The following is a 27,951-nucleotide window of genomic DNA, read 5'->3' on the forward strand; positions in this document are numbered from 1 at the left end:
CACTGCTTCCTCCCTCCAGGGATGAAAGGCCAAGAGAACGAGGGCAGTGTGGAGACTACGCTCTCGCCAGGGACCTGCAGCCTCTCACTTCCAAGCACACCAACTCCAGCTAACAGGACTGGGCTTCCTTACCTGCCGCCTTCCGCTGCCTCCCCGCAGACACAGCTTCAGCGACGCCCAGGCTGAGATAGCAGAAGAGGTTCCCGCCGGCCGCGGCCTGCCCTCAGGCAGTGGCTCCCAGAGCTCACCGGTTCCCCGCACTTTTCTGCGCCCGACTCCCCATGCCCCTACGTCCTGCGTTCCCTTCAGCCCCGGAGGTACCGTGGGGCCCGGGCCTGCCAGTCACCACCTCCTCCTCCGCCGGCGCCTCCGGGTCCTGAGCCCCTCGCCGGGTCCCTCTCCCTCCCGGGGCTCCTTCCCGTTCAGGTAGGTTTCCTGGACAGCCCGCACCACCTGTCCCTCCTGCACCCCGGGCAGCCAATTCGCCTCTTGCACCCCCAGACGCCCCTCCCCCGCAGGCCCCCGGGGCCCCACCGGCCGGGCCCTCCCCACCAGCTCGGGGCGGCTTCGGGGCGCCGGGGCCGCTCCCAGGACCACCGCCTCCCGCCCGACGCTCTCCCACTGCCGCTCCCCCAGTTCGCCGGAACTTTCCGGCCCCTCCCTGCGCTCGCGGGGGCCTTCCCCGGACTCGGACGCCGGTTCGGGCTGCTGCAGCAGCCTCCGCGGGCTCCCCTCCCCGCGCTCCTGCACCCCGGCCCGGGCCTCGCCGCGCTCCTGCACTGCGGGGCTGCCTCCGCCCTTCTCCTGGTGCTGCCCGCGGGGCCCCAGCCCCTCCTCCTGCGCCACAGGCCAGCCCGCCGAGCCCGTCCACCACGGCGGGCGCCCCCAGTCCGCGCCGTCCGGCGGCCCCCACACCACCCCGCGGCTGGGCTCGTGGCCGCGGCCGCCGCGCTCCTGCAGCCCCGGGCCCACCCCGCCCTCCTCCTGCACCGCCGGGCCCACCCCGCCCCGCTCCTCCACGCCGAGCTTCAGCCCGCGGAGCTGCTGCGGGCCCCAGCTGAGAACCCCTACGCGCTGCGGCTGCTGCTCCGGCAGCGCAGGGCTCAGCCCGCCGCGCTCCTCCTGCGCGACCCGCCGGGGGCCCCCGACCGGCTCGGCCCAGCGCACTCGCTTGCCCCCCAGAGGCCGCGCGCTCCCACCCCTCCAGATGGTGCTGCCCTCGGCGCCCGCTCACACCGCCCGCCCGCCCCGGCCCTCCCCTCCCGCCCCGGGCCGCCCCCGAGTCCCGCGCCCGCCTCCCCGCCCTCGCCTCCGGGCGTCAACGTCGGCCCGCCGGGCGCCCGCCCCGCGCCGACCCCCGCAGGTGAGCGCCCGCCCGCCGTCCCTCCTGCCGAGCGCCCCGAGCCCGCCTGCGCCTGCGCCGCCCCGGGGTGGGGGGTGGGGGGGGGAGTCGGCCCGCCCTCTTAAAGGGCCCGGCCTCATCGCTCCTCCCCCCGCTCCTCCCCCAGCCTCCGGGGCCCTACCCCGCTCTCCCCCACTCCCCCAGGCCCGGCCTGCGCCTTCCTGCGGTGCCCAGGAGCGGTGGCGCCCAGGGTGAAGAAGTCCCGCCGAGTCGAGGGGCGCAATGGAGGAGCGCCGGAACAGGTCTCTCATTCCGAGTAGCTACCGTTGCACTGCGCGAGTGTAAAAGTCACTTCCACCCGGTCTCAGTTGTTCCAACCTCAGTTGAAGTGAGGAGGTTGGACTGGAAGGTTCCTGGGGTCACTCCAGTGAGGCTGGGGTTCTAGTCCTCATCTCACCGTGGCACCCCAAAGGCCCAGAAACCCGGACCATCACCTCTCTTTCCCCGGGGCCCACGGAGCACTCCTGAAGGAGGGAGGGTTTGTCTCAGGCCTGACAATTCCTGATGAGGACTTGGACAGAAACAGCCCCAGGCAAGCGTACCTTCATTCCTGCACTTGAGCGGTCTCCTCCCTGCCCCCCTCGCCGCCCCCACCCCAGAAGGAGAAAACCCAGCGCTCTGATTCCCAGCGGCGGGGCAGCCTGCAGGCCCTGTTCCCAGCCCACAGACCCATGTCCCAGCCCAAACGGAGGCAGCCCTGGGCAGCGGGCGCGTGGAGCCCAAGGGCTCAGGGCCACTCAGCCCTTGTTACTGTCCCTCATCTAGAAAATGGATGTAATAACAAAACAGTTCACGGTAGATGGCAAGATCAGACACATCGGGAACTGTGTAGGGCTGGCTCTTTCTGCGCTCACACTGTCCAGCAATGGGCCCCAGGGACTTGGCCAGAGCCCAGTAGGGCAATGAGAAAGGGGTGGCTTCCGGAAACCTACACGAGGCCCAGTCTGGGTGGATTTGGGTGGCGGTCCCTTGCCTGCGAGGTGGGCAGGGCAACTTTCTACTAAATTATCTAACACTGCAAGTAATGGCAGCCCTTCCCCAGGGAGCCAGGAGGCTGGGCCAGGACCACCCCCCTGTCGCCTGGCTTCAGGAAAGAAAGTGGGGAAGACAACGGATTTGGGAGAAGGAAACTGAGGAGGTTTTCTCCCAGTCTCCCTCATGCTGCCTCAGTCATGGCCATTGCTAAGACTCACAGAGCCCAACTGTGCAAGGCCCTGCACTTCGCATTCTTCTCATCCAACCCCACAACAACCCAAGGAGACACATAATATGCCCATTTTACACGTGGCAGAACTGAGGTTCTACATGGCCAAGTGACTTGTTCAGCGCCATACAGCTGGTAGTAGTGAAGCCAGGATTCAAATCCAGCTTTCCGACTCTAAAGTCTAAGGCACAGACCGAGTGTGGTGACTCATGCCTGTAATCACAGCACTTTGGAGGCTGAGGAGGGCAAATCATTTGAGCTCCCAAGTTCAGGACCAGCCTGGGCAACACGGCAAAACCCTGTCTCTACAAAAAAAAAATAGAAAAATTAGCAGAGCATGGTGGCACGCACCTGTAATCCCAGCTACTCGGGAGGCCGAGGGGGGAGGATCGCTTGAGCCTGGGAGGTGGAGGTTGCACTGAGTAGAGACCACACCACTGCACTCCTGCCTGGGCAACAGAGCCAGACCTTGCCTCAAAAAAAAAAAAAAATCTGAGGCACAAAAAAGCAACGCCAAATCCAGGGGCCCTGCTTCAGGAAGCATCAGGACTAACTAGATTTTATTGGTCAACAGATGCAAACAACTGATTTAGAGCAAACTTCCCCTCCAGTAAATCAAGCTCCAAATCAAAGAAAGCTAGAGGTCAAAGCACCTCCACCCTGGTTGGTCCTGCTCCTAGGGCAGCCCAGCCCCCCATTTCCCCAGCCCCCCATCTCTCCAGTTTCCCTCAAGAAGCCAGAGCCACGCCCCATATGCACCTCTAGTGTAGGGTTATCTGGAGCTTTAGGTTCAAAGGAAAGAGTGGGGTCTCCTGCTCCCTTCCTTCCTCCCACCCTGTTCCTCACCAACTCCTGGACGGTCCCCGCCATGCGGTTGAGAACTGGGGCTATGCTGGGATGTGTCCGTGACACTGATCATGGTGGCCAGAGAGACACCGAGGGAGACTGCTCTGCCACTAGGGACCTGACATGAGGAAGGAGCCCCAGACTAAAAACATAAGTCTCAGGAGATTTGGGAGGTGGCCACAGGGATAACCCCAACCCTCTAATTAACGTGCCTGAGCCAGTCTCCTCCTACATCTGGAACTTTAGGAGAGCTGCCCACAGCAGAATGACTCGGCAAGAAGGGCTTGTCGGGTCTAGCTGGGAGCGGAGGTGGGCCAGGCTGCCAGAGGGAGGCTTTGGGTGGTGCCCTTAAGAGTCTCCTTCATGAGCTGTTTTGCACTGTGAGGTAAGCAAGAGGGCAAGGAAGGCCATTGCTGGGGAATGGGCCGCCTGGCTCACACCTGCAGGCAGCTGCTAAGCCAAGAGTGGGTGGGTGCTGCTGAGGGATTGGGCTTCTAGTTTGTTTGTTTTTATTTTTTTATTTTTTTGAGATGGAGTTTCGTGCTTATTGCCCAGGCTGGAGGGCAGTGGTGCAATCTCGGCTCACTGCAACCTCTGCCTCCCGGGTTCAAGCGATTCTCCGGCCTCAGCCTCCTTAATAGTTGGGATTACAGGCACCCGCCACCACGTCCAGCTAATTTTTTGTATTTTTAGTAGAGACGGGGTTTCGTCACGTTAGCCAGGCTGTTTTTGAACTCCTGGCCTCAAGCAATCCACTCATCTCGGCCTCCCAAAGTGCTAGGATTATAGGCCTGAGCCACTGCGTACAGCTTGTTTTTAAATAAAGCAGTTTTTAAAACTACTGTTGCAACCTTTTAGAGGGAGGTAAACTGAATATGGTGGATTTTGAATGACTATTTTTTTGTTTTATGAAAGAGGATAATAATAGAATAGAAAATATGAGAATGTTTGGCCAGGTGCGGTGGCTCACACCTGTAATCCCAGCACTTTGGGAGGCTGAGGCAGCTGGATCACCTGAGGTCAGGAGTTAGAGATCACCTGAGGTCAGGAGTTAGAGATCAGCCTGACCAACATGACGAAACCCCGTCTCTACTAAAAATACAAAATTAGCCAGGCATGATGGTGCACGCCTGTAATCCCAGCTACTTGGGAGGCTGAGACAGGACAATCGCTTGAACCTGGGAGGCGGAGGTTGCAGGGAGCTGAGATCACGCCACTGCACTCCAGACTGGGCGACAGAGCAAGACTCTGTCTCTCAAAAAAAAAAAAAAAAAAAAAAAAAAGAAAGAAAATATCAGAATGTAATTTTTGAACTTTTTATTGACGTACAGCATACCTCCAGAGAAGTGCTGAAAGCTTGCATTCTTACAGGTAATACACCCAGCACCCAGATCAAGAAATGGAACATAACCAGCACCCCAGAACCCCACCCTAAAAATGTAATTTTTAAAAAAAGATTTTAATAAATATCTTTTAGCATGCCCTTTATATACATGGTTTTTAACTTTCTGACCCCCTTGCCCCCCTCCTAGAATAGAAACCTCCCAACAACCAGGGCTTTCTTCTAGACACAGGCAGCTAGAACGAGGCCTGGTGCAAAGCAGGTGCCAAAACTACCTGCTGAATGAATGGGAGTGCAGAGTGCACCCCAGGTAGTGAAGGCATTGTTTCTGTGGTGTACTTGCTTCATCGTTGTAAAGTCCGTTTCTTTCTGTAGGTCACAGTCAAAACACGGAGAGCCACGGCTACAACTTGAGCAAGTCAAACACACTGTGATTCAGGCCAGGGAGATGAGCATGGGTAAAGAACACTGTACGAACTAGCTCAGGGCTTCTGGAACTGTGTGCGGCTGAATCACCGGGGCATCTTGGTGAACTGTAAATTCTGATTCAGCAAACTGGGAGGAGGGCGCTGAGATCCAGCATTTCCATCAAGCTTCCCATGGACCACACTCTGACTATCAGGGCCTTCGATGCAGACAGTCTCGATACAGCTGCACACAAGAATCACACAGAAAGTTTTAAAAATGCCGATGCCAGGCCAGGCACAGTGGCTCATGCTTGTAATCCCAGCACTTCAGGAGGCCGAGGCAGGCAGATCACGAGGTCAGGAGTTCGAGACCAGCCTGGCCAACACAGTGAAACCCCGTCTCTACTAAAAATACAAAAATTAGCTGGGCGTGGTGGCAGGCACCTGTAATCCCAGCTACTCGGGAGGCCAAGGCAAGAGAATCACTTGAACCTGGGAGGCGGAGCTTGCAGTGAGCCAAGATCGCTCCATTGCACTCCAGCCTGGATGACAGAGCGAGACTCCATCTCAAAAAAAAAAAAAAAAAGTGCTGATGCCCAAGCACCACCCTAGAACACTTAAATTGGAATCTCTTGGATGGGGGTTGGCATCTTCATTTTATTGTTTTGTTTTTGTTTTTTGGTAGAGACAGGGTCTCAAGATGTTGCCCAGGCTGGTCTCGAACTCCTGGGCTCAAGCTATTCTCCTGCCTCAGCCTTCTCAAAGTGCTGGGATTACAGGCATAAGCCCCCCCGCCCAGCCTGAGCATCTTAGTTTTTTTGTTTGTTTGTCTCTGTCACCCAGGCTGGAGTACAGTGGTGCGATCTTGGCTCACTGCAACCTCTGTCTCCCGGGTTCAAGCAATTCTCCTGTCTCAGCCTACCGAGTAGCTGGGATTACAGGCACGCGCCATCACATCACACCCGGCTAATTTTTATATTTTGAATAGAGACAGGGTTTCACCATGTTGGTCAGGCTGGTCTTGAACTCCTGACCTCAGGTGATCCACCCGCCCTGGCCTCCCAAAGTGCTGGGATTACAGGTGTGAGCCACTGCTCCCAGCCAGCATCTTAGTTTTTAAAAGCTCCTTAAGTGATTCCAACCAGCTACCAGACGTGGGAGGTGCTTGGCTGAAGGCAAACTCCGGCAGGGAGGAGGAGCCAGTCTGTTCCCAAGCACACCCTCACTGCCTAGAAGGAGGCCTGGGCTAAGGCCCACGGAAGGGAGGGCTGGGATCAGGACGATCTGACTTGACAAAGGGCCACTATTTCTGAGTCAGGAGGGGATCACTTGCCTCCTGGCGGAGGTGAAGAGACGGATTTCTGAAGGAATTCTTAGGCATGGTGCGTATCTGCTAACCCCGGCCACATCCTCCCAGGACCGAGAACAGACTGTGCCTTCACCCTATTGCCCAAGTCAGAGGTCCCTGGAGCTGCCAAGGGGGCTGTGCTCACATGCCCCCGAGCAATTCAGTTTTCAAAACCTTACTAGGCCGTTGGGAGGAGGCACTGCCAGCTGCTCCCACACACCTGCCCCCTCTGCCCAACCACAGCAAGAGCCAAATGAGCCGAGAGATGACAAACCCTGAGGTCATCATGGGCTCTTCTGAAACAGAGCCTCATGGAGCCCTGCGCTCCGGTGCCCCCTGGTGGACACCTAGAGTTGTGGTTGGTAACCAACAAATGGACCCGTGAGTTCAGTTACTCCTGATCGGTTGGTGTTCAGGCACAGTCATGCCAGATGTGGCCCCATACACAGAATCAAGGAATTTCTAGTGCGGCGCAGTGGCTCACACTTGGAATCCCAGCACTTGGGAGGCAGAAGCAGCAGGATCAGTTGAGTGTAGGAGTTCAAGGCTGCAGTGAGCTATGATCTGCACTCCAGCCTGGGTGACAGAGGGACACCCTGTCTCTAAAAAAATTAATTTTTTTGAGACAATGTCTCGTTCTGTCACCCAGGCTGGAGTGCAGTGGCATGATCTCGGCTCACTGCAACCTCTGACTCTTGGGTTCAAGCGATTCTCCTGCCTCAGCCTCCCCAGTAGCTGGGATTACAGGCATGCGCCACCACGCCCAGCTAATTTTTGTATTTTAGTAGAGACGGGGTTCCACCATGTTGGCCAGGCTGGTCTTGAATTCCTAATCTCAAGTGATCCTCCCGCCTCGGCCTCCCAAAGTGCTGGGATTACAGGCGTGAGCCACTGTGCCTGGCCAAAAAGAAATTATTTTTTAAAAAAGAGGCTAGGCACGGTGGTTTACACCTATAATCCCAGTATTTTGGGAGGCCCAGGTGGGAGGCTGCTTGAGGCCAGGAGCTAGAGACCAGCCTGGGCAACATAGCAAGACTCCCTACCTACAAAAAATTTAAAAATTAGTCAGTCGTGGTGGTGTGCACCTGTCATCTCAGCTACTCAGGAGGCTGAGGTGGGAGGATTGCTTGAGGCCAGCAGTTCGAGGCTGCAGTGGGGTATCATCACACCACTGCACTCCAGCCCTGGGCAACAGAGAGAGACCTTGTCTCAAAAATAAATAAATTAAATAAACAAACTTCCAGTGGAGGAGTCAAGACCAATCATATGAAGGACGGGCTCCTTTGATTCTTCACCTACTCCTTTAACTCCCTGAAATCTGGCCTCCCCTGGAACCCACCATACTAAGTGTGGGAAATGTTGCAGTCAAGGCTTGCCTTTAAATGGTGAGGTACTGTGTCACTCTTGCACCTTTCTTCTGCTCTCTCCTTTGCTCAAATCCAATTTGCAGTGCAGACACTGCACAGTCTTTAGCTAACTGTTCTTCCTCCTTCTGCTAAAATAGTGAGCCTCCCAGGCAAGCCCATACCTGCTCCATTCTTGGCTACCCTCTCCAGCTTGGTAAGATCGTTTCCACCCACTGCCACTCCCCGACTCCCCTCCCACAGCTGAGCCAGCGAGGCCCCCAGGTACCAAGCTCCCTGCATCTGCAGCTGCCTGCCTGCGCACTGATGTTGAGTGGACACCCAGACTTTTGTTCCATCTTAGGAGGTAGCAACAGAACCCAAACTCTCAGTTCCAGCTCTCCTTCCCTTCTCCCCTGGCTCTCTCATTTGTCCAGAAAGCAGATTCAGGTTCTTGGCAGCCCCCTTTACCCATCTCCTCCTTCAGCACCTAATACACCTACTTCAGCCCCAGATACCTCAGGGCTCCACCCTCCTGCCTCCTCTCTCGACTCACTTCCTCTCAGCTACCACTTTATTCCACATAGAAAGAACCTGTGTCCAAGTCCTAACTTCCCCACGTTCATTTTTCAAACAGTGATCAAGTACCTTTGGGATGCCAGACCCCTAACCATGAGGTGACTTCCATGTGAGCGGGATCAGATCCTTCCATTAGCCTCTGCACCTAAGACATGAACCCTCACCGGGAGACTGTAAGAATTACACAAGATAATGCGATGATATTCACACCCTTGAATGGCATTATTACAGCAAACATTGTGTAGATGACCTTGCCGACTTCAGTCCCTGTACCTCCTGGTTAATTCCGTTAATCTTCCTAAAACATCGATTTCATCATGTCTCTCCCTTACTCAAGAACTCCACATTGCTCCCCAGTTCCACTCAGCATCGCTCCCCAGTTCCACTCAGCATTCCTCCCCAGTTCCACGCAGCATCGCTCCCCAGTTCCACTCAGCATCGCTCCCCAGTTCCACTCAGCATCGCTCCCCAGTTCCACTCAGCATCCCTCCCCAGTTCCACGCAGCATCGCTCCCCAGTTCCACGCATCACTCCCCAGTTCCACGCAGCATCGCTCCCCAGTTCCACTCAGCATTCCTCCCCAGTTCCACGCAGCATCGCTCCCCAGTTCCACGCATCACTCCCCAGTTCCACGCAGCATCGCTCCCCAGTTCCACGCAGCATCGCTCCCCAGTTCCACGCAGCATCGCTCCCCAGTTCCACGCAGCATCGCTCCCCAGTTCCACGCAGCATCGCTCCCCAGTTCCACGCATCACTCCCCAGTTCCACGCAGCATTCTTCCCCAGTTCCACGCAGCATCGCTCCCCAGTTCCACGCATCACTCCCCAGTTCCACGCAGCATTCTTCCCCAGTTCCACGCAGCATCGCTCCCCAGTTCCACGCATCACTCCCCAGTTCCACGCAGCATTGCTCCCCAGTTCCACGCAGCATCGCTCCCCAGTTCCATGCATCACTCCCCAGTTCCACTCAGCATTCCTCCCCAGTTCCACTCAGCATTCCTCCCCAGTTCCATGCAGCATCGCTCCCCAGTTCCACTCAGCATTCCTCCCCAGTTCCACGCAGCATCGCTCCCCAGTTCCATGCATCACTCCCCAGTTCCACTCAGCATTGCTCCCCAGTTCCACTCAGCATTCCTCCCCAGTTCCACGCAGCATCGCTCCCCAGTTCCATGCATCACTCCCCAGTTCCACTCAGCATTCCTCCCCAGTTCCACGCAGCATCGCTCCCCAGTTCCACGCATCACTCCCCAGTTCCACGCAGCATCACTCCCCAGTTCCACGCAGCATCGCTCCCCAGTTCCACGCAGCATCGCTCCCCAGTTCCACGCATCACTCCCCAGTTCCACGCAGCATTCTTCCCCAGTTCCACGCAGCATCGCTCCCCAGTTCCACGCATCACTCCCCAGTTCCACGCAGCATTCTTCCCCAGTTCCAGGCATCACTCCCCATTTCCACGCAGCATTGCTCCCCAGTTCCACTCAGCATTCCTCCCCAGTTCCACGCAGCATCGCTCCCCAGTTCCATGCATCACTCCCCAGTTCCACTCAGCATTGCTCCCCAGTTCCACTCAGCATTCCTCCCCAATTCCATGCAGCATCGCTCCCCAGTTCCACTCAGCATTCCTCCCCAGTTCCACTCAGCATTCCTCCCCAGTTCCACGCAGCATCGCTCCCCAGTTCCACGCAGCATCGCTCCCCAGTTCCACGCATCACTCCCCAGTTCCACGCATCACTCCCCAGTTCCACGCAGCATCACTCCCCAGTTCCACGCAGCATCACTCCCCAGTTCCATGCAGCATCGCTCCCCAGTTCCACTCAGCATTCCTCCCCAGTTCCACGCAGCATCACTCCCCAGTTCCACGCATCACTCCCCAGTTCCACGCATCACTCCCCAGTTCCACGCAGCATCGCTCCCCAGTTCCACGCAGCATCACTCCCCAGTTCCACGCAGCATCACTCCCCAGTTCCACGCATCACTCCCCAGTTCCACGCAGCATCACTCCCCAGTTCCAGGCATCACTCCCCATTTCCACGCAGCATTGCTCCCCAGTTCCACTCAGCATTCCTCCCCAGTTCCACGCAGCATCGCTCCCCAGTTCCATGCATCACTCCCCAGTTCCACTCAGCATTCCTCCCCAGTTCCACGCAGCATCGCTCCCCAGTTCCACGCATCACTCCCCAGTTCCACGCAGCATCACTCCCCAGTTCCACGCAGCATCGCTCCCCAGTTCCACGCATCACTCCCCAGTTCCACGCAGCATCGCTCCCCAGTTCCACGCAGCATTGCTCCCCAGTTCCACGCATCACTCCCCAGTTCCACGCAGCATCGCTCCCCAGTTCCACGCATCACTCCCCAGTTCCACGCAGCATCACTCCCCAGTTCCACGCAGCATCACTCCCCAGTTCCACGCATCACTCCCCAGTTCCACGCAGCATCACTCCCCAGTTCCACGCATCACTCCCCAGTTCCACGCAGCATCGCTCCCCGGTGCCCCACAGGTGTGAGTGTTCTACAAATCACAGCAGCCCTTAGGGGATGATTCACCACAGTAGCAGAGTTGGAAGTTGGGTCTAGAAGGGCCAAAAAGCCAAAACACACAAAAAGCCACAGCAAAGATAGGTCTGTGGGTTAAAACTCAAGGAAATTCCATGTCTAGAAGACAAGGCAGTCAGTATGTCAGAAATCAGGGAAGCAGGTGAAGACACAGATACAAGTCACCCTCAGCAAGGATGCTAATCTGTAACTTCTGCAGAGACGGGCTTGTCCATAGGAAAAAGGGACGTTCCTGGAACATTTGCTGTAGTCATCCAAGACACCTCACTATCAGCAGACCCAAAGAAGGTGACCGGGTGGTTAGGCCCAGAGGAACACTTGCAGGGAACGCAGGGCACCTACGAGGTGAGTACAGCTTCTACGGTCTCACCAACAGCACTTCTTTGTTACTGGGATGCAGAGGAAACGAGTATAAAAGAATAAATTTAGGCCGGGTGTAGTAGCTCATGCCTGTAATCCCAGCACTTTGGGAGGCCGAGGTGGGTGGATCACCTGAGGTCAGGAGTTTGAGACCCGCCTGGCCAGCATGGTGAAACCTCATCTCTACTAAAAATACAAAAATCAGCTGGATGTGGTGGCAGGCGCCTGTAGTCCCAGCTACTCAGGAGGCTGAGGCTTGAGAATCACTTGAACCCTGGAGGCAGAGGTTGCAGTGAGCTGAGTTTGCGCCATTGCACTCCAGCCTGGGCAACAGAGCGAGACTCCATCTCAAAAATAAATAAATAAATAAATAAATAAATAAATAAATAAATAAATAAATAAATAAATAAAAATTTGAAGGGTAGAATTGAATCTGGGTGTGAAGTTTGAAGGAGGGAATGTACATTCTCAATGGGAGAGGGATTTTATGTTAGAGCTGAAAAGACCTTAGAGAACATCAAGTCTAACACTCACTTAGCAGTGGAGGACACAGGCTCTGAGAGGTAGAGCGGGTGACCCACGGACTCACAGCAATTAAAAGATAGAGCAGGTGACCCACAGACACACAGCAACTGAAGAGTAGAGCGGGTGACCCACGGACACACAGCAATTGAAGGGTAGAGCGGGTGACCCACGGACACGCAGAAATTGAAGGGTAGAGCAGGTGACCCACGGACACGCAGAAATTGAAGGGTAGTGACTGCAATTGGATTAGAATCTCCATGACCAAGATAGAAATCCAGGGCGCCTACTCTACTCTACTCTCTCTCTCTCACCCGACTCCCTAACCCTCTAATACACACATAAATACCATGCTGAAGCTGTGCTGCAACAAACCCAGACACGAGAAAAGTATGTTAGTGAATCTTGGGAATTTACATATGGGGGTTGTATATGGCCCTGTCTTGATTTGCCTGGTTATAGGTGATGAAAAAGTACTTTGGCCAGGCACACTGGCTCAGGCCTGTAATCTCAACATTCTGGGAAGCCAAGGCAAGAGGATTGCTTGAGGCCAGGAGTTGAAAAAATTAGCTGGGTGTGGTGGCACGCGCCTGTAGTCCCAGCTACTTGGGAGGCTGAAGCGGGAAGATTGCTTGAGCCCAGGAGTTTGAGGTTACAGTGAGCTATGATGCTGCCACTGCACCCCAGCCTGGGCAACACAAGCAAGACCCCTACTCAAGAAATAAAAGAAGCCGGGCACAGTGGCTCACGCCTGTAATCCCAGGACTATCGGAGGCCGACGCAGGAGGATCACTTGAGCTCAGGAGTTTGAGACCAGCCTGGCCAACATGGTGAAACCCTGTCTCTACTAAAAATACAAAAATTAGCTGGGTGTGGTGGCAGGTGCCTATAATCCCAGCTACTCAGGAGGCTGAGGCAGGAGAATCGCTTCAACCTGGGAGGTGGAGGTGGCAATGAGCCGAGATCGTGTCACTGCACTACAGCCTGGGTGACAGAGCGACACTTCATCTCAAAAAAAAAAAAAAGTTAAAACAGAGCCATTACTTCAAAAATTATTTTTGATGTAGGATTATGTATCCAGCCAAACTGTTAATAAAATGTGATTGAATAAAGGCCTTAAAAATATACAAGATCAGCTGGACACGGTGGCTCACACCTGTAATCCTAGCACTTTGGGAGGCTGAGGTGGGTGGATCACTTGAGGTGGGAAGCTCAAGACCAGCCTGACCAATATGGTGAAACACTGTCTCTACTAAAAATACAAAAATTAGCCAGGCATGGTGGCAGGTGCCTGTAGCTCCAGCTACTCAGGAGGCTAAGACAGGAGAATTGCTTGAACCCAGGAGGCGGAGGTTGCAGTGAGCCGAGATTTCGCCAGTGCTTTCCAGCCTGGGTGACAGAGCAAGACTCTGTCAAAAAAAAAAAAAAAAAAGAAAAAAAGAAAAAAGAGCTAAAGCCACATTTCCTGTTGCAGAAAATCAACAGATAATATCTAAAACTGGAAACATTTTAAGTTATTTAGAAATAAAGAGATAAATGCCAAAAGAAACTGCTAGAAGAGTTGAAAACCATGGCTTCTAAGGGCTGAGGAAAGTCGGAGCTATCCTTTATTATAAACCTTGAAGACTATTTGAGTTTTTAAAACTATGCATAAGTATTTTATTGATAAAAATCAAAATTAATTAGAAAACCAAATCTTTTTAGCTTGAAATAACTGGCATTAACATTAAGCAAACAGTGGTCAGCCGCGGTGGCTCACGCCTGTAATCCCAGCACTTTGGGAGGCCGAGACGGATGGATCACTTGACCTCAGGAGTTTGAGACCAGCCTCGCCAACATGTTGAAACCCCATTTCTACCAAAAATACAAAAGTTAGCCAGGCGAGGTGGTGCATGCCTGTAATCCCAGCTACTCGGGAGGCTGAGGCAGGAGAATCGCTTGAGCCCAGGAGGTGGAGGTTGCAGTGAGCCAAGATTGTGCTACTGCACTCCAGCCTGGGTGACAGAGTGAGACCTTGTCTCAAAAAATAAAAAAATAAAAAATAATGCTGCTTTCTGCCTGCATACTGAGTCCTTCTCATTTAAAAACCAGTTATGTATAACTATGAATATATGACACTCTTTTTACATGTTCTATCATGCAAATGGATTTTTAATTTGGCATGTTGAGATCTATCGTTGCTGAAACATAGTTCATTTTAACCTCCAGAGATACACGATTGCGTGAATATACAATTTTTCTCAATCCTCATTCAGGGATATTTTGAGTGTTTCCAATTTTTTGCTATTACAAACACTTCTGTGATGAACATCTTGTATACACGTCCCCTTGTGAGAACACGGACGGACCTCTCTTCCAGTTTAACTAGGCCGCAGGCATAATGTGCACTTTCAGATACCGTCTGCAATGCCAAACTCTTTTTCCAAAATGCGTATATCAGTTTTCACTGTCACCATCAGCATTTATGAGTTTGTGGGAGATTCTTACCTTCTTTTTCTTACATTGATTAAATTTATTATGATGATTTTTTTAGAAACGGAGTCTCACTATGTTGCCCAGGCTGGAGTGCAGTGGCTATTCACAGATGCGATCCCACTACAGTGAGTTTTGCCCTGCTCCATTTCTGACCTGGGCCATTTCACCCACTTTAGGCAACCTGGTGGTCTCCCCGTCCTAAGAGGTCACCATATTGATGCCGAACTTAGTGCAGACACCCAATCAAAGTAGGGCACAGCTGCCCAGAGCTCCTGGGCTCAAGCCACCCTCCTCCTCAGCCTCCCAAGTAGCTGGGATTACAGGCGTGCACCACCGCACCTGGCAAGATTCTCAGCTTCTTTGAGACCGAGATTGGTGTTTTTCCTTCAGAGCTATTAAACGCGGCTGTGCTTCCTGTTTTATAGACATTTTTCCTGCAGCCTGAGGCCATTAAATTGGCACTGAGAGTCTGATGCCATCCTTGGGCCTGGTCCTCACTGGTGCAGGGTTTTTCCCAGAGTTTATGCCACCCGGTAAGAGATGGGGTGGTGGGAATCCACACCCATAGGGTGATACCCTCGGGCCTCTAAGCCTCCCGCGTGCACTGACAGACAGCATTTCTGACATTCAGCTCTATTGTTCCCTATTCCTGTTTCTCGTTAGTTTCCTAGAAGGCAGAAAAGGTTGCCCTTCTCCAATAGGAACGCTCAGCGTTTTGATTACTCATCATTTTGCCTTTCATGGGTGTAACGGCACAACCTCTTTGCTACACTGCATTCGTCTCCAGAATTTTCTGTTCCTTTCCTTGAAGGCCACTCTGGAAAGCTTCCAGCATCAAGTTGGACCTGCTCGTGTGATTGGTTCTGATGCTGCTCCCCTGCTGGGCGCCACCCACCTCCTCATCCCGGTCAATTTCACGAGTTGGAAGGGAGCTTGCCTTTCAGCCCTCCACCTTACCCTGGAAGCATTCTGCATGTTAATTATGTGCCCAGACACTTAACAAATCCTTCCTTCTACAAAGTGTATGCAAAACACTGCATCCACACCCAGAAGCACTTGCCACACATAACAGAGGGAGCACTTCCGTCACCCAGGAACACGGCTCTGATCAAGGAATTCAAGAACCCAACAGAAAAATACAGAACAGAAACTACTGCGATAAAGCTCTAATACCTTGATTGGAGTGACAGTTACTCTTACATTTTTCAAAATTCATAAAGTTTACATTTAAGATCTGTTGCTGGGGGAGGGGGCGAAGCGGGGGAGAGCATCAGGACAAATAGCTAAGGCATGCCGGGTTTAACACCTAGGAGACGGGTTGATGGGTGCAGCAAACCGCCATGGCACATGTTTGCCTGTGTAACAAAACCTGCGTGTTCTGCACATGTATCCCAGAACTTAAAAAAAAAAAACTGTTCATTTTGTTGTATGTAAAATATACTTTAATTTTTTTCTTAATGCAGTAAGGTAAAAGTAGGCAGCCCTAGTAGTGGCCATAGTATAAAATGATGAATAACTGTCAATTTCCTTCCTTCCAGGTGTAGGAAGGTACATAAAATCAAAGATACAGGACAATCCTAGGCATTGGAGGAATAGCAAGTAAAAACCTAATGCTAAATGACGAGTTAATGGGTGCAGCACACCAACATGGCACATGTATACATATGTAACAAACCTGCACGTTGTGCACGTGTACCCTAATACTTAAAGTATAATAAAAAAAGAGAGAAACTTCATGATACATAAAGCATATCTCAATAAAGCTGTTGAAAAAAAGGTAAAAAAGAGCAAGTAAAAATAATAGTTATAATTTGAAAATGTTATATATGTCAGACATTATAATAATGCTTTTTACCTGCATTATTTCAATTAATCCTTGAAACAGTTTTTTGAAGTAGATACTTCTCATTCGATACATATTGACTTTCTTCTACACGCTCAGTATTGGGCTGGCTGGAAATCCAGGAGTGAGCAAGTCAGATATGGTAGCTGCTGCTTTTTTTAAAAAAATTTTGAGATGGAGTCTCGCTCTGTCGCCCAGGCTGGAGTGCACTGGTGCGATCTTGGCTCGCTGCAGCCTCCCCAAGTTCAAGCAATTCCCCTCCCTCAGCCTCCTGAGTAGCTGAGACTACAGGCGCATCACCACACCCGGCTAATTTTTGTATTTTTTTTTAGTGGAGACGGAGTTTCACCATGTTGGCCAGGTTGGTCTCGAACTCCCAGCCTCAAGTGATCCACTTGCCTCAGCCTCCCAAAGTGCTGGGATTACAGGTGTGAGCCACCATGCCTGGCCTATAGGAGCTGTTTCTAGGAAGCTTAAATTGTTTATTTTATAAAAGAAGAAACTGGCTGGGTGTAGTGGTTCATGCCTGTAATCCTAACACTTTGGGAGGCCAAGGCGGAGGATTGCTTGAGTTCAGAAGTTTGAGACTAGTTAGCTTGGGAGACATAGTGAGACCACGTCTCTATAAAAAAGAAAATTAGCCAGGTGTGGAGGTGCATTCCTGTAGTCCTAGCTCTCGGGAGGCTGAGGTAGGAGGATCACTTGAGCCTGGGAGGTGGAGGCTGCAGTGAGTTGTGATCGTGCCACTGCACTCCTCCTGGGTGACAGAGTGAGACCCTGTCTCAAAAAAGACAGAAGAAACCATGAGAACCTAAGTAAGTTGCCCAAGGACACACCACGAGTTGATGGCAAAGTCTTTTTTTTTTTTTTTTGACAGAATCTCACTCTGTCACTTAGGCTGGAGTGCAGTGGTGCCATCTCAGCTCACTGCAACCTCTGCCTCCCAGGTTCAAACGATTCTCCTGACTCAGCCTCCCGAGTAGCTGGGACTATAGGCATGTGCCACCACAACCAGTTAATTTTTTTTGGTTTTTATAGTAGAGACGGGGTTTCACCATGTTGGCCAGGCTGGTCTTGAACTCCTGGCCTCAAGGGATCTGCCTGCCTCAGCCTCCCAAAGTGCTGGGATTACAGGCGTGAGCCACCACGCCTGTCTGCAAAGTCATTATTTTTTGAACCAACCTCCTTATAACTTCAAATACTTTACTCTTAACCACCATACTAAAGCAGTGCTATTTAAATATCCAATATTCCACCTGCTCCTTCACGGTGTCCAGCTCCCTTGCAGTCAGACAGGGCCACGGGACTAGTTCTGGCCAATGAATCGTGAGACATGACTTATGTCACTTATTTGGCTGAGGCAATAAACAGCTCTGGGTGATTCTCCAATCTCTTTTTCTCTCATGATGATGGAGAGTGCTGCATATTCTAGATGCTGCTGTCACAAAATGTGGGAAGTTCAGTCGTCAATGACCCCGCTTAACAATGTGGACAAGAACTCCTGCCAGCTCCGAGAGGAGGAGGTAGCGTGAATGAAAAACAAGCTTCTGTTCTGTTTGGCCACACGGTGCATTGATGAGCCTGGGGAAGAAACGGAAATCTATTCATACGTTGCTGATGGGAGTATAAGTTGGTCCAACATCTTTGGGGGTCAACCTAAAAGTTACCTAACAAAATTCTAAATGCATAAGACATTTGATCTAAGAAATTCTATTTCTAGGTATTTGTCCTATGGAAAAACCCCCTACTTGTGCACAAAGATAGATAAATAAATAGATACATACACACGCACACACACAAATCATAGGTACTCTGTTAAACATAACATGCAGTAGCAAAATAGTTCAACCTACTTAGATGTTCTTTAAAAGGGGAATGATTTGTAAAAAGATACCACATATCTATGGAATGTCTAATATCCAGTATTTTTTTTTTTTTTTTTTTTTTTGAGACAGAGTCTCGCTCTGTCGCCCAGGGTGGAGTGCAGTGGCGCGATCTTGGCTCACTGCAAGCTCCGCCTCCTGGGTTCACGCCATTCTCCTGCCTCAGCCTCCCAAGTAGCTGGGACTACAGGCGCCTGCCACCACGCCTGGCTAATTTTTTGTATTTTTAGTAGAGACGGGGTTTCACCGTGTTAGCCAAGATGGTCTCGATCTCCGACCTCGTGATCCACCCGCCTCAGCCTCCCAAAGTGCTGGGATTACAGGCATGAGCCACCGCGCCCAGCCTAATATCCAGTATTTTTAAAGAATAGATTTATTCGTCTAGATATGAATCAGTCAAGATCTGTAATTAAGTGAACAAAGCAAGATGCTATGGCATATATGTACACTTTTAATTTTACTATTTTATTGACGTATAATTGATGTGCACTGCACTACACAATTTAAAATAGATAACTTGATGGATTCGAGAGGGGCGCACACTGTGACACCATCCCATCCCCACTATCACATGTCCATCACCTACAAAAGTTTCTTTGTGCATCTTGGGCATCTCTCCCTTCCACCACTGCTCACATCCTCCAGTGCCACTACCTGTCACCAGGCAACCAGCGATTTTCTGTCACTATCAATTAATTTGCATTTTCAAGAATTTTATATAAATGGAACCAATAGTTCATTTTCATAGCTAAGTAGTAGTCTATTGTATAGCTATAATACATTCTGATAGCTATCTGGGTTGTTTCCACTTTTTAAAATATATATATTTAGAGGGTACAAGTGTAGGCTTCTTACGTGCACACATTCCATAGTGGTGACGTCTGGGCTGTAGTGCTCCCATCACCTGAATAATGAACATTTTACCCAAAAGGTGGTTTTCCAGCCCTCACCAGCCTCCCACCCTCTCATCTTTTGGGGTCTCCAGAGTCTGTCACTCCATCTGTATGACCATATGTACCCACTGTTTAGCTCTCACTTATAAGTGAGAACATGCAGTATTGCACTCCCTCCCTCCCACTCTCCGACCCTCCCGCCCTTCCTCTCTTCCTCCTCCTCCTCGTCGTCTTCTTTCTTCTTCCTCTTCTCTCTCTTTCTTCTTTTCTTTGACTGAGTCTCACTCTGTCACCCAGGGTGGAGTGCAGTGGTGCAATCTCGGCTCACTGCAACCTCCGCCTCCCGGATTCAAGCGATCGTCTCGCCTCAGCTTCCTGAGTAGCTGAGATTACAGGTGCACACCACCACACCGGATCATTTTTTTATTTTTTGTAGGGATGGGGTTTTGCCATGTTGGCCAGGCTGGTCTTGAACTCCTGACCTTAAGTGACCTGCCCGCCTCATGACTTTCTGTTTCTAAATTAGTTCATTGTTCCCACTTTTGAGCTATTGCAAATAAAGCTTCCATGAACCTCTGAGCACAAGCGTTTGTGTGGATGCAAGTTTTTGCTTCTCACGGATAGCCCTAGACATAGCATGGCTGGTCACATATTGGGTATTTATTTAACTTTTAAGGAAACTACCAAATTGTATTCTAAAGTAGTAGCAACAGTTTATATTCCCATCAGCAGCATGCAAAATTCCAGTGGCTCAACATCCTCACTAATACTTAGTATAGTCTGTCTCTTAAATTCTGGCCCTTTTAACAAGCACATAGTGGCATCTCGCTGTGGCTTCACTTGCATCTCCCTGACCACTAACGACGTTGAACATCTTCCATGCACTTAGTGCCCATTTGTGCATCTTTTGTTAAGTCTTTATTCAAATATTTTAAATATTTTATTATTGAGTTATAAGAGATCTTTACCTATTCTGGATCTACATTATTAGATATATGATTTGCAAATATTTTCTTCCCATCTGTGGTTTGCCTTTTTATTTTTTAAATAGTATCTTTTGAAAAGCAAGTTTTTCATTTTGATGAAGTCTAACCTTTTCTTTCTTTCCTTTTTTTTTTTTTTTTTTTGAGACAGAGTCTCGCTCTGCTGCCCAGGCTGGAGTGCAGTGGTGTGATCTCGGTTCACTGCAACCTCCGCCTCCTGGGTTCACGCCATTCTCCTGCCTCAGCCTCCTCAGTAGATGGGACTACAGACGCCTGCCACCATGCCCAGCTAATTTTTTGTATTTTTAGTGGAGACGGGGTTTTGCAGCATTAGCCAGGATGGTCTCGATCTCCTGACCTCATGATCCGCCCACCTCAGCCTCCCAAAGTGCTGGGATTACAGGCGTGAGCCACCGCACCCGGCCGAAGTCTAACCTTTTCTTTTTTTTTGTATTCTACCTAAGAAAGTTTTGCCTACCCTAAAGATTTTCTCCTATGTGTTTTTAATGGAAATTTCATAATTTTAGATTTTACATGTAGGTCTATGCCTTTTTGAGTTAGTTTTTGTGGATGGTATGGGGTAAGGGTCAATGTTTACTTTTTTGCCCCTATAGATATCCAGTTGATCCAGCACCATTTGTTACAAAAACTTATCTTTCCCCATTGAATTGCCATGGCACATTTGTCAAAAATCGATTGGCCATATATGACTGGGTTTGTACCTGGACTCTGTTATGTCAATCTATATATCTATTTTTTTATTTTTATTTTTATTTTTATTTTTGAGATGGAGTCTTGCTCTTTCGCCCAGGCTGGAGTGCAACGGTGCGATCTCGGTTCACTGCAGCCTCCACCTCCCAGGGTCAAGTGATTCTCCTGTCTCAGCCTTCCGAATAGCTGGGACTACAGGTGCGAGCCACCACGCCCAGCTAATTTTTGTAGTTTGTTTAGTATTTTTGTTTTACCATGTTGGACAGACTGGTCTTGAACTCCTGACCTCAGGTGATCCACCCGTCTTGGCCTCCGGAAGTGCTGGGATTACAGGCGTGAGCCACCGCACCCAGCCTATATATCTGTTTGCCTGTACCAAACTGTCTTGGTTCCTGAGAGTTTATAAGCTTTGAAATCAGGTAGGGTAATACCTCTAGCTTTGTTCTTCTTCTTCTTCTTCTTTCCTTCCTTCTCCTTCTTCTGCTCCTACTTCTCCATCTCCTTCTCCAGGCACCAGATACTGCAACATCAGATTAATGAGTGGAATGGACAGAATAAGCTCCTATTCTATTTTCTTGCTCTAGACGCCCATTTAATATATTGTCCTCAGATAGAGGACATATCAAATACTAAACTAATAATATAGACTACACTTAATCTTTGCCGAAAGGCTGAGAAAGAATTGTTCTTCTTTAAAAAAGAAAAAAAAAAACACAACTGTTTCTGGCTGGGCACGGTGGCTCACACCTGTAATCTCAGCACTTTGGGAGGTTCAGGCGGGCAGATCACTTGAGGCCATGAGTTCAAGGCCAGCCTAGCCAACGTGGCAAAACCCCATCTCTACTAAACATACAAAAACTACCTGAGTGTGGTGTCAGACGCCTGTAATTCCAGCTACTCGGGAGGCTGAGGCACGAGAATCATTTGAACCTGGGAGGCGGAGGTTCCTGTGAGCTGAGATTATGTCACTGTACTCCAGCCTGGGCAACAGAGAAAGACTCCATCTCAAAAATAAATAAATAAACAAACAATACAAAATAAAATAAAATAAAAAATTGCAACCAAGCGCAGTGGCTCATGCCTGTAATCCCAGCACTTTGGGAGGCTGAGGTGGGTGGATCACCTGATGTCAGGAGTTCAAGACCAGCCTGGCCAACATGGCAAAACCCTGTTTCTACTAAAAATACAAAAATTAGCCAGGCGTGGTGGCAGGCACCTGTTATCCCAGCTACTGGGGAGGCTGAGGTGGGAGAATCCCTTGAACCCAGGAGGCACAGGTTGCAGTGAGCTGGGATCACGCCACTGCACTCCAGCCTGGGCGACAAAGCAAGACTCCATCTCAAAAAATAAAAGCTTCTCTAGGCCTTCCATATTTCCATATAACTCTTAGTATCACGTTGTCAATTTATGTAAAAAAGCCTTGAATTTTGTATGGAATTGTGTTAACTCTATAGATCAATTTGGGAAAATTTGACATCTTAACAATTGCTATTGATTGAATGTCTTTGCCCGCCTCCCAGATTTACATGTTGAAACCTGACACCCAGTGTGGTGGTATTTGGACGAGGGGACTTTGGGAGATGATAAGGCCATGAGGATAGATCCCACATAAATGGGATTCGTGTCCTTACAACAGAGACCCTAGAGAGCTGCCTCCCTCCCTCTGCCATGTGAGGACACAATAAGAAGAGAGCTGTCTATGAACAGGAAAGCCAGTCCTCACCAGATACCAAATCTGCTGCCTCAATCTTACACTTACCAGCCTCCAGAACATGAGAAATAAATGTTTGCTGTTTAAGGCACCTAATCTCTATTGCTGTAGCAGCCCAAACAGATTAAGACAATCATACTGAATCTTCCAATTCATGAGATATATTTTTGCCAATTCAGAAATGTGGTATATTAATTGAAATCTTTAATTTCTCTCAGCAACATTTTGTAGTTTTCAGCATTAAAAATTTTAACATCTTTTGTTAAATTTTTTCCTAAGCATTCCATGTTCTTTAGCACTATTGTAAATTAATTTTTAATAATTATTTGATGCCGTTACATAATACAAATGATTTTATTTATTTATTTTTTTGTAGAGACAGGGCTTTGCCACATTGTTCAGGCTGGTCTTAAACTTGTGAGCTCAGGAATTCTTCCTGCCTCTGTCTCCCAAAGTTCTGGGATTACAGGCATGAGCCACGGCTCCCAACCAAGAATACAAATCATTTTAATATAGCAATCTTGTATCCCTGCATGCATGAGGTATTTGTCCTAATGCTCTCCTTCCTCTTGCCCCCCCCCCACCCCCCTGACAGGCCCCAGTGTGTGATGTTCCCCTCGTGTCCATATTGTTCAACTCCCACTTAGGACTGAGAACACGCAGTGTTTGGTTTTCTGCTCCTGTGTTAGTTTGCTGAGAATGATGGGTTCCAGCTTCATCCATGTCTCTGCAAAGGACATGAACCCATTCTTTTTCATGGCTGCGTTTATTTTAATTAATTAATTAATTAATTAATTAATTATTGAGACAGAGTCTCCCTTTGTCACCCAGGCTGGAGTGCAGTGGCACAATCTTGGCTCACTGCAACCTCTGCCTCCTGTGTTCCAGTGATTCTGCTGCCTCAGCCTCCTGAGTAGCTGGGATTACAGGTGCCCACCACCAAGCCTGGCTAATTTTTGTAATTTTAGTAGAGACGGGGTTTCACCGTGTTGGCCAGGCTAGTCTCAAACTCCTGACTTCAATGATCCCCCCGCCTTGGCCTCCCAAAGTGCTGGGATTACAGGCGTGAGCCACGGCACCTGGTCCAATTCTAACTGTTTCTGATCATTATAGCTTTTCTTTCTTTTTCTAATCTTATCACATTGGCTAGGGCTTTCCCAACAATGTTGAAAAGGTGGTGAGAGGAAAGTGGAGCAAGATGCTCAAGTAGGGCCCTCCAGCAATCACCCCCAACCCCACCACCCCACCCCCCCCCCCCGCCCAGGACCACTAAACCTAAAACTCTCAAGATGAGAAAGCACCTGCATAAGAACCGAAAATCAGATGAACAACTGCAGTATCTGGTTTTCATATCATCTCAAGAAAAGCACTGAAGAGGACAGGAAAGACGATCTTGAAATGCTAACATCACCCATCTCCTACCCCACGGCAGCAGTCCCACGGCACGGAGAGAGAATCCGTGAGCTGGGGGAGGTAGGGCACAGTGATGATGGGACTTTGCACGGCACGGAGAGAGAATCCGTGTGCTGGGGGAGGTAGAGCACAGTGATGATAGGACTTTGCACGGCAGGGAGAGAGAATCCATGTGCTGGGGGAGGCAGAGCAGTGATGATGGGACTTTGCACGGCAGGGAGAGAGAATCCGTGAGCTGGGAGAGGCAGAGCACAGTGATGATGGGACTTTGCACGGCAGGGAGAGAGAATCCGTGTGCTGGGGGAGGTAGAGCACAGTGACGATAGGACTTTGCACGGCAGGGAGAGAGAATCCGTGTGCTGGGGGAGGCAGAGCACAGTGATGATAGGACTTTGCATTGCCACTCGGTGCTGCCCAGTCACAGTGGAAAACAACACAGGGCAGCACTCACAGACACAGCATTTAAACCAGCCCTAGCAAAGGCAAATCCTCAATCTCAGTGGTGTGAACCTGAATTCTAGCAAGCCACACACTGCTGGCTAAAGGGCTCTGGGATCCTAAATAAACTTGAAAGGCAGCCTAGGCCACAGGGACTGCAATTCCTGGAAATACCCTGGAGCCAGTGGACTTGGGGTGCACATGACCTAGTGAGACACCAGTGGGGGCAGCCCAGGGAGTGCTTGTGTCAACCCTCACCCACCCCCAGGCTGTGCAGCTCACAGCACTGGGAGAGACTCCCTCCTTCTACTGGATGAGAGGAGGAGGAGGATAAAGAGGACTTTGTCTTGCCACTTGGGCACCAGCTCAGCCACAGTAAAATAACTCACCAAGCAGAGTCCTGAAGCTCCCCTGTTCTAGGCCCCAGCTACTGGACAACATTTCTAGGCACATACTGGGCCAGAAGGAAACCTGCTGCCTGGAAGGAAAGGGTCTGTCCTGGCAGCCTTCTTCACCTCCCGACTAAATAGCCCTTGGGCCTTAAATAAATATCAGCAGTAGCCAGGCAGGCAGCACTCACCACAGGCCTTGGGGGAGACTCAGAGCTTTACTGGCTTTAAGTGTGACCCAGCACATCTCCAGCTGTGGTGGCCACAGAAAGAGGCTCCTTCTCCGTGAGAAAAAGGGAGAGAAGAGTAAAGAGGACTTTGCCTTGCACTGGGGGTACCAGCTCAGCCATAGTAAATAAAGCAGCAAGCAGATTCCCGAAGTCCGACATTCCCAGCCTTAGTTCCTGGATGGCATTTCTGCACCTGCTCTGGGCTGGAAGGGAATCTGCCGCCCTGAAGAGAAAGACACAAGCCTGGCTGCATTTGCCACCTGCTGACTAAAGAGCCCCTGGGGCTTGAAGAAACATCAGCGGTCACCAAGCAGTTCTTGCCACGGGCCTGGGGTGGTAGCAGCCATGGGGAGACACTCCTGCTTGGGGAAAGGAGAGGGAAGAGTGAAAACGACGCTGTGTTTAACTCGGGGGTCAGCACACCCACGGTAAAATCAAGCACCAAGTAGATTCCAAAAATTCCCAATTCGGGGCCCTAGCTCCCGGAAAGCATTTCGAGATTCACCCTGATTTCTAGACCCACCCTGGGCCAGAAGGGAACCTGCCACCCTGAAAGGAACAAGACAAGCCTCGCTGCATTCACCTCCTGCTCACCAAAGAGTACTTGGGCCCTAAATAAACATCAGTGAGAGAGAAGCCATAGTTGCCGCAGGCTGTGGGAGAGACCCAGTGCTGGGCTGGCTTCAGGTCTGACCCAGCATAGTCCTGAGGAGAGAGGTCATTTCTCTTACTGTCTCCTGTCTCTGAAGAGAAGGAGGAAGTAAAAGCTGAAAAACAACAGGAATGAAGTCAGTGGCAAGACCAGCCGGGGCACTGATGACCAGGCCTGAGGTTAAAGATTAACCCCCGACTCTAACCAGATGTGCTCTCTATAGGTCTCAATCTATCACGACCCTTTCACGTGGACCCCTTAGAGTTGTAAGCCCTTAAAAGGGCCAGGAACTCTTTCTTCTAGGAGCTTCGTTCTTGAGATGCAAGTCTGCCGACGCTCCCGGCCGAATAAAGCCTCTTCCTTCTTTAACCCAGTGTCTTGAGGGGTTTTGTCTGCAGCTCATCCTGCTACAGTCCCAGTGCTGGTGGCCACAGGAGTGCTTGTGTCACCCCTCCCCTAACTCCAGACAGCTCAGCATGGAGAGAAAGACTCCATTTGTTTGGGGGAAAGTGAAGGAAAAGAACAAGAGGCTCTGCCTGGTAATCCAGGGAATTCTCCCAGATCTTACTTAAGACCACCAAGGTGGTCCCTCTATGAGTCTGCAAGAGTCATAGTGTTACTAGGCTTGAGGTGCCTCTAATGCAGATGTGACTGCAGTGACAAAAGACTTAGGTCACAACCCTCAGTTCCCTTTGAATACCGGGAAAGCTTTCTCAAGAAGGACAGGAGGCCGGGTGCGGTGGCTCATGCCTGTAATCCCAGCACTTTGGGAGGCTGAGGTGGGTGGATCACCTGAAGTCAGGAGTTCAAGACCAGCCTGACCAACATGGAGAAACCCCATCTCTACTAAAAATACAAAATAAGCCAGGTGTGGTGGTGCATGCCTGTAATCCCAGCTACTCAGGAGGCTGAGGCAGGAGAACCACTTGAACCCGGGAGGTGGAGGTTGCAGTGAGCTGAGATTGCACCACTGCACTCCAGCCTGGGCAACAAGAGTGGAACTCCGTCAAAAAAGAATAAGAATAAGGAGGAGGAGGAGGAAGAAAGAGGAAGGAGAAGGAGAAGGAGAAAGGAGAAGGAGAAGAAGAAGAAGAAGAAGAGGAAGAAGAGAAGAAGAAGAAGAAGCTCAGACATGGTGGCTCATGCCTATAATTCCAGCACTTTGGAAAGCCGAGGAGGGAGGATCACTTGAATCCATGAGATCAAGACCAGCCTGAGCAGCACACTGAGACCCTGTGTCTACAAAAAATACAAAAATCAGCTGGACATGGTGGCATGTGCCTGTAGTCCCAGCTACTTGGGAGGCTGAGGTGAGAGGATCGCTTGAGCCCAGGAGGCTGAGGCTGCAGTGAGCCATCGTCATGCCATTGCACTCCAGCCTGAGTGGCACAGTGGGACTCTGTCTCAGAAAAAAGAAACAAACAAAGACAGATGGGTACACACAAGCACAGACTGTGGAGATTACAATAAATAACTAATTCTTTAATGCCCAGGCATTGACCAACATCCACAAGCATCAAGAGCATCCAGGAAAACATGACCTCACAAGACGAACTAAAGAAGGCAGGAGTGACCAATCTCAGAGTGATGGACATGTGAACTTTCAGAGAAAACGCTCAAAATGGCTGTTTAGAGGAAGCTCAGGGAAACTCAAGACAACACAGAGAAGGAATTCAGAATCGTATCAAATATATTTCACAAAGAGATTGACATAATTTTTAAAAATCGAGCACAAATTCTCAACCTGAAAAATATCATTGACATACTGAAGAATGCATGAGATCTCTTACCAGCAGAACTGATCAAGCAGAATAAAGAATTAGGGAGGTTGAAGACAGGCTATTTGAAAACACACAGTCAGAGAAGACAAAAGAAAAAAGAATAAAAAACTATAAAGCGAGAAATAAAATAAAAACAATGAAGCACACCTACAAGATCTAGAAAATAGCCTCAAAAGAACAAATCTAAGCATTAGAGGAGGTAGAGAGAGAGAGATCAGCATAGAAAATCTGTTCAAAGACATAGTAACAGCTTCTCAAACCTAGAGAACTATATCAATATTCAAATGCAAGAAGACTGTAGAACACCAAGTAGATTTAAACCAAAGGAGACGACCTCAAAGGCATTTAATAATCAAACTCCCAAAAGTCAAGGATGAAGAAAAAATTCTGAAGGCGGAAGGAGAAAAGAAACAAATAACATATAAGGAGCTCCCGTATATCCTGGAGCAGACTTTTCAGTGGAAACATTATAAGCCAGGAGAGAGGGGCATGGCATATTTAAAGAACTGAAGGAAAAAAAACTTTCATCCCAGAATAGTATATCCAGGGAAAATATTCTGAGGTCAGGAGTTTCAGACCAGCCTGGCCAACATGGTGAAAACCCATCACTAGTAAAAATACAAAAAGTAGTCAGGTGTTGTGGT

The 27,951-nt window shown here is 50.1% G+C and overlaps 1 protein-coding gene and 1 non-coding gene across 11 annotated transcripts in view; both read right to left on the reverse strand.

Annotated features, from left to right (window-relative positions):
* TNK2 (tyrosine kinase non receptor 2) overlaps positions 1 to 27,951 on the reverse strand; it is a 96,046-nt gene that overhangs the window by 46,656 nt on the left and 21,439 nt on the right. For 6 of the 10 annotated variants that reach the window (XM_055382733.2, XM_004038247.5, XM_055382731.2 and 3 more), the window contains exon 1: positions 133 to 329. The exons of 3 other annotated variants lie outside the window; for them this stretch is intronic. The gene's annotated coding sequence lies outside the window, so the exon portion shown is untranslated. Of the gene's footprint in view, positions 1 to 132; positions 340 to 27,951 lie in introns of those variants that run through there. One more of the 10 variants, XM_019023278.4, reaches the window with a different exon arrangement.
* Positions 21,190 to 21,376, reverse strand: LOC115934261 (U2 spliceosomal RNA). Its single transcript, XR_004070074.1, has one exon. It is a non-coding gene; the product is annotated as a U2 spliceosomal RNA (small nuclear RNA).

This window comes from Gorilla gorilla, chromosome 2, assembly GCF_029281585.2.
Source record: "Gorilla gorilla gorilla isolate KB3781 chromosome 2, NHGRI_mGorGor1-v2.1_pri, whole genome shotgun sequence".
Lineage (NCBI taxonomy): Eukaryota > Metazoa > Chordata > Mammalia > Primates > Hominidae > Gorilla > Gorilla gorilla.